This window comes from Macaca nemestrina, chromosome 8, assembly GCF_043159975.1.
Source record: "Macaca nemestrina isolate mMacNem1 chromosome 8, mMacNem.hap1, whole genome shotgun sequence".
NCBI classification, from domain to species: domain Eukaryota; kingdom Metazoa; phylum Chordata; class Mammalia; order Primates; family Cercopithecidae; genus Macaca; species Macaca nemestrina.
In genome coordinates, this window is record NC_092132.1 from 23575439 (window position 1) to 23588908 (window position 13470).

A 13470-nucleotide genomic window follows, 5' to 3' on the forward strand; every position below is an offset into this window, starting at 1 on the left:
AAATAGTGGTAAAGACAAATGTACTGAAATCTTTCATGCAACATGGCTAAAGACGCGGGTTGTCAAAATTCTGATTCCATTGTTCATTGGTTAACTTGATATGATCCACATGCTTGGAGGCCTTTCAAAAGAAATCAGAAGAGAGGCAATGGACATATCGATCACTGATTCAGTCTTTAAGTATGGCTAAAATCCTTTTGTTGCTTGTATGTTTGTTTTTGTTGAAAGGAATGGTTCAGGAGCAAGATTATTCCATGAAAGGAGAATTATTTTCATAAAATGGAAACTGGCAATTTACCCATTGAAGTCTGCAAGAAACTCAGATGTCTACATTTCCATTGGGATGAATTCTGACAGCCAAGAGGAGGGAGTGCTGACAGTAAAAAAACAACCACCTGTTGCTGAGCAGGAGAGGAAGAAGCCAGGTGGGACACAGACCCCCACAAAGGATATTTGAGCAGTCTCCGGGCTTCCTTCAGGATAGAAAAAAAAAGGAAACCTGGCGGTGAGAAAGTCAGAAAAGGGAAATCTGAGCAGGTTTCTTAGCTCTCCTCCTTGTGGGGAAAGTAGGATTGAAGTGGACAGACTGTAAAGCAGGAAGATTGACAATAAACACTTATGTGTTTAAGGCACATTTAAACGATTAGAATGCTACAGAAACATGTAATAATTCCTCTGAAATTACAGGTGTGTCTAAATGGAAATGAAACCAGGAGTTACCTCAGTCACCATCATTCTAGAAAATTAAAATATTCAGTAAAATACTATTATGAAGGATAGTATGTGCAGAAAAATAAAGTTTTAAACATAAAGCATAAGAACAAAGGAATATGCTGCCAGAAATCAAAACTCTTAAAGTTTTTTGATGTGAAAGTCTTTATGGGCCTTCTTGTCATATCTGAGACTGAACTAGGAACAAAGAGTAATTTTTTTTTGGGGGGGGGGTGAGGGGGACAGAGTCTAGCTCTGTCGCCCAGGCTGGAGTGCGGTGGCGCGATCTCGGCTCACTGCAAGCTCTGCCTCCCGGGTTCACGCCATTCTCCTGCCTCAGCCTCCCGAGTAGCTGGGACTACAAGCGCCCGCCACCGTGCCCGGCTAATTTTTTGTATTTTTAGTAGAGACGGGGTTTCACTGTAGTCTCGATCTCCTGACCTCGTGATCCGCCCGCCTCGGCCTCCCAAAGTGCGGGGATTACAGGCGTGAGCCACCGCGCCCGGCCACAAAGAGTAATATTTACTTAACACCGTTTTCTCTTCTTGCTGTTTCTCTTTTCTGCAGTAAAAGGGGAAAATGAAACACCCTGAATTAAATATTTAGGAAGAGGAAAAAAACTTAGAATAACATGGATTACGTTATTAATCCAGAGTAACATGGATTAATAATTATAATTTGAATAGTTGAAAGTATCTCATCAACTTAAAAATTAAAAAGCATGTAGCACATTCAACAAGCAGGCCTCATATGTCCTGCCCTTTTCTAAATGCTTTACATGTACTCTTCATTTCAACCATGTCAGGTATTATTATAATCATTTTGCAAAATAAGAAACTGAAATTGAGCAATATTAAATAACTTTTTCAAATATATAGCACTAACAAGTGGTAAGTCTAAGACATGACATGAGGCTGTATGGCTTCAGTGACATTTTTCAGCGATATATTCCTATCAAGCAGCATTACCTATTAAAAGCTGATTACATGCCAAAATATGGCCAAGATTCTGAAAAAAGGTTTAAAAATGAATGTTTCTAAGATGTTAAATATACATATTGCAAAACTCTTTCTAAGCTTCTCAGAGTATATTTATTCCTCTTAGGATGAAACCCTCACAGACTAGGTTATCTCACATCTAAACCCAGAGCAGATTAGTGACAGCAAATTAGCAGGATGTTTGGAGGGTTGTGTGAGAAAGGCAAAGACACTGATCAAATCAGAAAGAGTCACTGGTAGCCTAACCACAGGTAGATTATCACCTCACTTTCTTTTGGTTGCAAGTGTCAGAAGAGCTAATTAAACTCATTTAAACACAGAGAATCTATTGTTTCTTAACCCATATATCTGTGAATCTCAATATAGGGGGACTCCAGGGGCTCAAGCATGAAACTAGGATTCAATTTCTCTCCATCTTCATTTTCTGCTTGTAGGTGGTAACCTCAAGAACGGCTTCAATTGCATTTTTCAATTTCGATAAAAGCAGCAAGAAAAAGTCTCCCTCCTCACTGCCTTTACCACCCCCTCCCCAAACCTCACACAAAAAATAAGCCTCAGTGGTTGTTCTTAACTCTAGTTGGCCCTGGACAGAGATATGAAATAAAGACAACGGCCAAAAGAAAAAAAGGCTGGGGGTGAGGTAGGATGTATACTTAATTGAAATATATAGACTGAGGTTTCAGGATGGTTGGTTCCTTTATTGGGGGTATTGATTTAAAAAAAGAGAGAATTTCCATAAGAAGAAGAAATGAGAACTATAGATGAATCAAAAAGTTTATTTTTAAAACTACAAACATAAGAACACAAAAGTTCAGCTAAATTTCTCTTATTAGAGTACTAAGGAGCTTTAAATAACTTCAAGCATGAATAGATAGACCTTAAAAGCATTGTTTACCCTGAGTTTTCAAAAAGTTTAATGATCTCAAGGTAAACATGGCACTAAGCAAGAAGGTGGAAATAATGTAAAATTTAAATGGTTAGCATCTATGTATTGTTGACTATGCACCAGGCATCAGACCCTCACAACAACCCTGTGAAGAAATACTTTGATAATTCCCATTTTACAGTGAAGATAATGTGAGAAACAGAGCCATTTTCCCAATGAGACTCAATGATTAACTTGTATAATTTAACGATGTGAGAGAATGGTGATTCAGACTCACAGGATTAATCCAGAAACTTTCCTTTGACATACCATAAAACACTACCCTACAGTTTACATATATTGTCACTGAATATTACTTGTGAAAAAATGTACTTAAAATGGATAAATTGTAGTGTATTAATCCAGTCCCACACTACTATAAAGAACTACCTGAGACTGGGTAATTTATGAAGAAAAGAGGTTTAATTGACTCACAATCCACAGGCTTAACAGGAAGCATGACTGGGAGGCCTCAGAAAACTTACAATTATGGTGGAAAGCAAAGAGGAAGCAAGGCACCCTCTTCACATGCCGGCAGGAGAGAGAGAGAGAGAGTCAAGAAGGAAGTGCTATACAATTTTAAACAACCAGATGTCATGAGAACTCATTCACTGTCATGAGAATAGCAAGTGAGAAGTTTGCCCCCATGATTCAATGACCTCCTACCAGACCCCTCCTCCAACACATGGGGATTTCAATTTGACATGAGATTTTGGTGGGGAGACAGAGCCAAACCATATCATGTAGTCATATAAATTCTAAACCAATTTTGGTAAACAATTCCATACTTTGACAACATATTCAATATAAGCTTACTATGAACTCTTTCACATATATTGTATTGTTACTCTTTGCACTCAGTTCCTTTGCCTTTGACATAGTTTTTGAGCATCTACTATGTACCAAGTATTATACTACACACTCAGGATATCAGGCTTGCAATCTGTTCTTGTATTCCATTCTTGAATTTGTCTGGCATGAAATTTGTATTTTGAATTTGATATTTATAATAGCTCTATGAACTTATTAAATATCAAATCATAAATATTAAAATAATATTCTCATGACTGCTGAGTAGGAAAGAAGACAATTAGTAAAAAAGAATTATTTTTGTGTCAGAAAAAATATTAAATGCCAAAATGTGTTAACACTTCAAGTTGTTAAATATCCATCAATCCATCAGTTACCCAATAGAAATTGGCAGGAATTTCTATTGGAATTTTTATTAGACATTACTAAACAATTCTCTGAATTTTTGCATTCATGGTTAAGAATCTACTCATACAATCTGGAAAACAAGGACAGCAGAAATATTTCCAAAGATCTTTTATACAATTGAAGAAGACTTTTTATATAGCTTAATAACAAATTGTGTTTAATATAGTAATTTACACATTTGTCTTCCTTTTGCCCTTGTCTAAAATTTTGTGGAGGATTTATGGAAGATGTCTTTACATGTATTTAATTCACTATTTTTAAAATAAGAAATAAGATAGATCAAAGAAAACTACTTACTTGTAAAGACAAAAACATGGCAAAAATAGCTTTCTGTGACTTGAGTATTTAAGAAATATACTTGTATATGGCAATTGTTTGGGAGAAGGGAAGAAGATTCCACTGAAATTTATTTTACTCTAAATTTCCTTTGACTTTCTTCTGTCTCTGAAGCCTAGGTTATTGTCTTTCCAAGGGCGTTTTCTTTTGCAATTAATAACAACTTCGTTATTATTTTCTGTTTCTCTTCTTAGGCCAAGAATATCCTAGTTTTGTAATCAAACCTCCCTGAGTCTGGAGGCTCAAAAATTATTTCTTTTGCTTTATTAAAAGATTTCACCTTCAAGGAAACACCCTCACATTGGGCTTTATGGATATACTAGTCCTAGAAAAAAGATAAATTGCCCCAGGCTTCCTGTGAATAAATGCTAGCTATATTGAGCACATTCCTCCACCAAATGAAATGCAGTGGGTAATAATCTGGACTCCGGAGTGAGAATTTCTGGGTTCAAATTCTACTATATCACTTAACAGTTGTGTGGCCTTAGGATTTTAACATTCCTGATTCTTAATATTTTCATCCATGCAACAACCTCATGGAGGACCCTGTGCACCACATTTTCTACATAGCAAACTGCCTAGTACAGAGGAGATCATTAATTTAAGTATTACTATGACTATCCTCAGTATCAATAATTATAAAATAACTGCTTAAACAAAGAGGATTTGGGGCGACTATGTGGATCCATTAAAAATGCATAGGATTTCTACAATGGAAAATGGACTGTTGTGGGGTGGGAAAGAACAAAAGAAAAAAGAAATACCAGCAAAGACATGCAGGTCAGAAAGAAATAACTATCCATTGAGACTGGAACATAAAACTCATACTCTATTAGTGCTGGGAAGAAGATTGGAAACACATTTTTCCCCTAGCCGGGGATATGTGGCCCTTCTGTGTGTGCTGAAGGAAGTCTTGATTTCCCTCATCACATTATAGACACACTGCAAAAACCTCAGGCTTTGGAGAGAGAATGCCCAGGTTAAAATTCTGGACTGACTTTTGTGCAACCTGGGTGAAAACACACATATACACACAAACAAACATATGCATACACACACACACACACACAACCTCTCCAAGTCTTAGCTTTTAATAGATACAGTGGGGGATGATGCCATTTTGCACAGTTATTTTCATGGTTTAAAATAATAAAAATATTAATGCAACAACAGCTGCTATCTTTGAATAAGTACCAGGAATTGTGCTAAAGCCTTTGCATCCATATTTTATTTAACGTCCTCAATATCTATAGAATGAAGGGTGATTATGACACCAGAACTACATGTAGATTCAGGGGCCACAAACAGACATAGCCAAGAAAAGTTATAAATTATGAAAAACAGGACAGACTGCTTTGAGTTTCCATAGAACATAGAAAGTAAAGCTTAAAGCAAATTTTAGCTAGATTTCGGAACAGGGGGAATTCCAACTTATATCTAAATTACAATAATTTTTGTGTTATATTCCTCACAGCATTTTTATTAGGCCAAAAAATAATTTACTGAACAGTAGAAGACTCCTCAGCTTCAAACCTATAATTGGTAAATTAATCAAAAAGTCAGTTAAAGAGACGAACAATACATAAATATTTAATGTAACTTTATGTAATAATACATAAATTTTCTTTTTTTTTCTTTTTTTTTTTTTTGAGAAGGAGTCGCACTCTGTCACCCCGGCTGGAATGCAGTGGCCCAATCTGCAAGCTCCACCTCCTGGGTTCATGCCATTCTCCTGCCTCAGCCTCCCGAGTAGCTGGGACTACAGGCGCCCACCACCACGCCCGGCTAATTTTTTGTATATTTTAGTAGAGACGGGGTTTCACCGGGTTAGCCAGGATGGTGTCGATCTCCTGACTTCAGGTGATCTGCCTGCTTTGCCTCCCAAAGTTCTGAGATTACAGGCATGAGCCACCATGCCTGGCCAACAATACATAAATATTCTAACTTAAGACTTGTGAAAGTACATTTATTGATCAAACATCTGAAGTAAGGCCAAGACATTTTTTAGTATGAGTCTACTGATTATAAATCTGTATCTCAGGTTTCTAAATCTAAATCTCTTTTATGAAAATCATACCCACAATGCATCTGTAATTTCCACATTTGCTTTCTTCAAGTCAGAGCAGAATCCGTGAAGACATTTGAGAAGCAACCTGAGTGCAGAGAGTATATACAGATTGTAACATCTTTTTTTTCACATCTTTCTTGTCCATCTATATTCTATAGCAATTTTTATGTTGTAAGCCATTCACGTTTTTGCAAAGCACACTGCTTATTTTTTCTTAGAAACAATTCTTTTGTGCTCATATTTAATAGATTTGATTAATATTTAAGTGAATGACATAATGACTCTAAAATATAGTGACATAAACTGGTTTAGGTTACTCTTGATATGAATTCAACTCATCCAATGGGAATAGAAGTATTTGGACATACTAGAAAAGAGCCTGCTAATCATGAACTTTCAGGATACTGTGGGCTTCAGGCAGTATGGTCAAGAGAGGGAATGGATAGAATCATTTAATCTAGCAACTCTATTAAGAGGAGGTTGATTAGTATGTCCACTCTTTTTTTTTTTTTTTTTTTTTTTTTTCACCAGAAACATGTACACTTTATTGAATGCAGTTGTAGAAAAGTGTGTGAGGATAAAGGGCTGATACAGGACTCGGCTCTGGGGGCAGGGCGAGGAATGGAAGGTGGAGCACGTGGGACACAGGTTATGGGCAGAGCTCCTGGCCTGAATGATGTCTCCTGACCTATTGATGGGCTTGGAAGATCAATACTGGGACGACAATGAGCAAAATGGTCATGAGGATGCCCAAAATCAGGGCCCAGATGTTCAGGCACTTGGCGGTGGAGGCATAGGCCTGGGCCCCCGTCAGGTCGCCAACCATCTTCCTGTCCCTAGACTTCACGGAGTAGGCAAACGCTATGAAGCCCAGGCAGCAGGGGTTCATGAAGAGGATGTTGAACAGGGACCAGACAACATGGTCGGGCACGGAGGTCTCGCTGCGGATATGGATCACGGTGGACGTCGGGGGAGCAGGGTTGTGGGGCGCCCCCATCATAGCCACATCATGCTCTTCCTTGAGCATCTCATAGTTGGGAGGCTGGCCGCTGTTGACAGGAGAGAAGAAGGTTTGGACCGTGTGGTTCATGGTGTCCTGTGAAGGCCAGCGGTGGTCGGGTTAGTGGGCTGTCCACTCTTTGTTAAGGTGTATTACTAGCTCTTACATTAATAATATGAGAGAATATACCATATTTCCTTAGATCATTCTTCTATGATACGAATACACTTTAACACATTTGAATTTATACAAAGAAGAAAATGCCTAGTTTATGGCTGGGTGCAGTGGCTCATGCCTGTAATCTCAGCACTTTCGGAGGTCGAAGAGGGTGGATCACTTGAGGTCAAGAGTTGGAGACCAGCCTGGGCAATTGGTAAAACCCCATCTCTACTAAAAATACAAAAATTAGCTGGAGGTGGTGGCGGGCACTTGTAATCCCAGCTACTTGGGAGGCTGAGGCAGGAGAATCGCTTGAACCTGGCAGGTGGCGGTTCCAGTGAGCTGAGATCGTGCCACTGCACTCCACCATGGGTGACAGAGTGGGACGTTCTCTCTGGGAAAAAAAAAAAAAGCCTACTCATATCAAAATAATCATTTAGACTTTAACAGCAAATTTGAAAGAAGCAGCTGTTCAAAATAAGTGTCCATCCTGAAAACTTACCTGATATTAACCTTACTTTGGGCATTCATTTTTTGTGTGTTTCAATAGTGGCACAGCTCAGCCAATCAGAGAGATGGTTTGTTTTTATACCTCCCTTCATTTTTTATTTCAAATCCTCACTTGTGATGTTGCCCAATGCTGTGCAAAGAAACAAGGTTTTCTCTATTCAATTCAAAGGCCTGAAAGAGAGAGTCTTCCCAGTTCACCTCCTATCAGACGTGTCTTGAGGACAGCAGTCAAGTCTAACAGGGAAATACTAATACATGGCAGAGTACCACTAGACTCAGATATTTGGGAGAACTAGGAGTCAACCACCAAATCTGTTCTGTATTTATACACATTTACAGTCCACTCCAATAAGTCCTCAAATCTTTTTCGTTTTCAGCAATGGAGTGATAGCCCTCATTCTCTAGATTGAGGAAAGGTCACACAAGAGATAAAACTTTCTGCTCCGACAATGAAGAATTTGTAGATGTTCAAGGTAGGAAATTTCTCAGTCGTCCAAAAAGTGACAGAGTAAAAGAACTCTGAACCTCAATATAATTTTTGGTTATTATTCCTCAAGAAATCTTTATAGCCAGGGTATGTTTATTTTCTTGCCTCCCATGGGGAATTATGTCAATGAATTTGCATTCAAATATATTAGTTCCTTAGAATTATAACTTATAGATAAATAAAATGAGTGAGAAGTCAGAACTCCCTAAAATTGCTCATGGGCCATAGAGGGAAGCTTTTTGTTTAGTGTGAATAAGCTCTATTCATTCAGCTTTTGCAGAATTGGCCAACTTGTTTGCTAATGACCGATGTGTGTAAGAGCTGACATTACTTCTTCAACCTTTGCCCTACTTGAACATAAGTGAGAAGTATCTTTATTCCTGCCATATACATGTCCTATGAACCTGTCCACTGATCCTCAAATATGCCTTTACATTTACCAAAAGAAAGAAGAAAACAAAGTAATATATAATCAAGTACTAACCAAGGCACTAGGCACCACGTAAGCTTTTTATACATAAAGTATTCTTTCTAGAATAAAGCATTACTAGTACCTGAACAACACATATTTTATAAAGTAAAATTTTACAGAGTATAAATAAATACTCTCAGTAAAAGAATATAATGTTTATTTAATTTAGCACAGTAACAAAGCTTTGAATTGTAAAGCTCTCCAGAGACAATAACTTTACTATTATTATTTTTTACTGTGAAGGAAAGACTTTAATATACTACTATCAAATTCCTATGTACCCAAACCAGGTATTTCATTGCTACCGTGGGCAAAATTTAAGAAAAAAAATACAATAGCTCTAAATTCTTTATAACCTTCAAGGACAGGAAACCAGTATCTCTGAGAAGTGTGTTTATTTTAATACAATTGAGTATTTCATCCTTCCTCCTCCCCCACAGTAAGCAAAGCAAATATTTTATCATTATTACTTTTGGTATATAAAACTGAATTCCAGGAAGGTAAAAAAGTCTGACCTGGAAATATTACATAGAAAAAGGTGAAATTAACAAACACATTACATTTTTTAGTTTTTCCTCATACATATCATACCTTAATATCTATTTATCTGATAGCAGCATTGCTGGTTTTGAGTGAGTTTTTTTTGTTTGTTTGTTTTCTTCCAGAGGAAATGCAGTATGGCGGTATGATCTTTGGAACAAATTAAGAAGATAACAACAAATAACAAGAGAAAAACATGTATTTTTTCAAGGACAATAAATAGATAAGTATATAATTATGAAAAAAATGCCTCAACTACGCTTTTTAAAATTTCTCAAAGTTTACAGTTTTGTTTTTCGTATTAAATTCTAATGCACTATGACTGCTATCTGTCCTGGGAATAACAGAGCCAATAGAGAGTTCTGTAGTGTATCTGGTTATTTTACTAATGTACACATATTCTAGGTTATAATCAAGATGCTCACTAAATATTTTCTATCAAAGTTTTATAAGGAAACAATAACTTTTGAATGGCATAGAGGAAAGAAAGAAGGATTATCCAGTAAAATAGAGATTTTTCAGTATGAACAACAGGTGGAGAAACAATATGAGAAAAATCTCAGTGCTCCCCTTCCCCCTCCTGCTTATTTGTCATCTGAGTTATCTTCATACCATTCATGTTATGGTGGCACAAGAGAAACCAACAGAAAGTCTGACTAAGAATTGGATAATAAAACCACTAGCCATTTGTGCAATTTATAGTTCTGGTGTAAATGTAACTACAAAGAAACCAGTTGCTAGGGAGTTGCTAAAATAAATTAAGAAAGGGGTTCTAATGATTAACTCGAGTATCTACATTCATCCAAGGAGGTGAGAATACCCTTTGCTTGATGAGGAGCTAGCTGAAATGAGGGAACTGAAATGAGTGGTTTGAAAAGTAAATAAATAAGTAAAAGGAATATGTCTTCCAAAGGAGATGTAGGACTTGACCCTACAGAGAAATGGGAATGATAGTTCAACCACATTGTTGCTTTTGCTTTTCTCATTGAGCATTCTTTCTTATGGTGCTGACAAGAAGTTCAATACAGAACAAGAAAAACAAGCTGATGGAATGTAAATGTAAATAGGCAGTGAGACAGAACTTCCTAACTCATGGATGAAGCAGGAAGATTTGCTGGCTTAGAGGTTGCTGAAGGTTTTATAACCTGAAGACTAGGAGTTAAAGATATTCTTAAAGGTCTCCTTTTAATAAAATCAAGTGCAGTGCTATAGGAAAGATATTCCATAAAGCTTAAGTGTCAGTCTTATTACATTTTTCTCCAAATAATTTAACAAACAAACATTTATGAAACTCAGTTTAGTACTCTTCTAGGCACATTGGACACAGTAGTGAACAAAACTTCCTTTTTCATGTTTCATCCTGTGAGTGATAGAGAGACGATCCACAAGTAAATACATAATCAAAGGATGGCAGTAAGTGCCAGGAAGTAAAATAAAACATGGGAGTGGATTGGATGTGTAGAGATTAGAGTCAGAAGGTATATAATAGGAGGATTGTCGTCATTTTTGATGTTTGGTGACAGCCTCCAAGCCCCATCAGTTCCCCTTCTTTTTCTGCTTCCCATATTTGGGTAAACTGATAAGAAAGTTGAGTTTCCCCTCCTTTGGCATGGCCTGCACAACACTCAGGAGCCCTCATCCCAGCCTCACCTTCTAATCATGATAAAAGACAAGCCATTTCCCTTTCTCTGCTCTCTAAAGCCATTTTTGGACCTGCCTGAGGGCTTAAATATTTAAAAATATGTATTAGAAAGATTTGGAGTAAAGAAAAAGAAGACACAAGAAAATAAAAGATCAGAAAACTTGAAAATAGCTCAACAGAAATTAATAAGAAACAGTGGGATTTTTTTTTTTTTAATGAACAGAGCCTAAATGACCCAAGGAATAATATTAAGCCGAACACATGGAATTAGAATCTGAGGAAGTAAGCAGAAACTATTAGGAGAGAAAAATAAGTTCGAGGAAATAACAACCATAAATTATCCAAATTTGGTCAAAAATGTAAACCCACAAATCTAAGAAGTTCAGTGAACCCAAAGCAGAACATATTAAGAAAAACACAATAAGCCACACATTAAAAAAAAATGACATTAAATACAGGAAACAATACTAAGGATAACAGCTAACATACAAGACACAACACAAACAAGGAAAAAATAAAATAATATCAAAGTGCTGAAAGAAAAATAAGGTAATCTAAAATTCTTTATCTAGTGAAAATGTCCTTTTAAAATAAGGCGAAATAAAAATATTTTCAGATAAATGATAGCTGAGAGAATTATCACAAATTGACCCCACTATGACAAATGCTAAAAGATGTTCTTAGCTAAATAAAACTGATACATAGGCAAAGGAATATCTGATTGACATGAAGGAATTGAGAAAAAAGCAATACAAGTATTTGGATAATATATTTATTCCTTAATTTAAAAGAAAGACAGTTGACAGTTTAAGTATATGAAAATTAGACCAAAGATTTAAACTGACACTCCTTCAAAGGCACACACAAATGGCCAATTGAACATATGAAAAATGTTCATTATTATCATTTAGAGAAATGCATATTAAAGCCATAATGCAATATGATGAGATAGGTACTCAAGTGGCTCAAATTATAAAGCCTGACAATTTCAAGTGTTGACAAGTTTTTGGGTAACTGAACATTCACATACACTAGTGATAATGAAAAATTGTTTGACAAGTTTGATAAAGTCTTTGATGTTTTCTGATAAAGTTAACGGCCCAAAATTTCTACTCTTAAGTATTTGACTGAAAGAAAAGAAAATATATGACCACAAGAAGACTTGTACATAAATGTATGGTAAGACTATATTTACATTTGTCCCAAATAGAATCAAGTCAAAGTTTATCAAAGATAATGAATATACAAATTGTCATGTAGTTACCACAATGAAGCACTTACTCAGCAATGAAAGGAACATACTACTGATACACACAAAAACAAGGATTTTGAAAACAGCATGCTGAGCAAGAGGAGTCAGAAATGAAGCATACTATGTATGAATTTATTTCTATGAAGTTTAAGAGCAGGCAAAAATAAAATATGGTGAAATAAAAATCAGAAGAGTGGTGGAGCCTTATGGTAGAGGGAAAACTGACTGGAAATGTGTGTGAAGAAACTTTCTGAGAAAAGATAAATGTTCTAAATTTTTCACATTTGTTTTTATTGTGTAACAAACCATTACAAAACCTCATAACTTAAAGCAACATTCACTTTATTTAACATACGCTTTTGTTGGTAAGCTGGGTAGTTTTTCTTCTCTGGACAAGCCCAGTTGACCTTATGTATCTCTCATACATCTGTGGTCATCTGGAGGCTGGATGATCTGTGATCTAGAATGGCCCTTGTCATATATCTGGCCGTGGGTGGGCTCTGAACTGGATTACCCTGGTCCTCCTCCATATGACTTCTCAGCCTCCAGCAGTCTAGCTCAGCCTCATTCACTTGTGAGTTTCAGGATTCCATATAGAACATGTTCCAATGCCCATGCGTTTTTCTTTTTCTTTTTGAGACGGAGTTTCACTCTTGTTGCCTAGGCTGGAATTCAATGGCGCAATCTCGGCTGACTGCAACCTCTGCCCACTGGGTTCAAGCACTTCTTCTGCCTCAGCCTCCCGAACAGCTGGGATTACAGGCACCTGCCAACATGCCCAGCTAATTTTTTTGTATTTTTAGTAGAGATAGGGTTTCACTATGTTGGCCAGGCTGGTCTCACATGCCAGACCTCAGGTGATCCACCCGCCTTGGCCTCCCAAAGTGATGGGATTATAGGCATGAGCCACCGTGCCCGGCCGCCCATGCATTTTTCAAATATTTACTTGCATCATGTATGTACGTGTCCTATTGCCAAAGCAAAATATATGAACAAGCTTAGGATTCAATAGTGAAAAAATACATTCTGCCTTTTCAATCAGTAAGCTGCAATATAAAGGGACGGAAAGAATTTTCAGCCCTTCAAACATTCAATCTATTCCGATCTTAATTAAGATGTTATCTATGTGACAGTGTACACATTGTCCAAATG

General features: G+C 36.8%; 1 long non-coding RNA gene and 1 pseudogene across 1 annotated transcript in view; both read right to left on the minus strand.

The window, feature by feature from the left end:
* Nucleotides 1–13470, minus strand: part of LOC139355759 (uncharacterized) — a 139918-nt gene that overhangs the window by 54361 nt on the left and 72087 nt on the right. The gene's annotated exons all lie outside the window — the stretch shown is intronic.
* Nucleotides 6787–7378, minus strand: LOC139355647 (interferon-induced transmembrane protein 3 pseudogene; annotated as a pseudogene).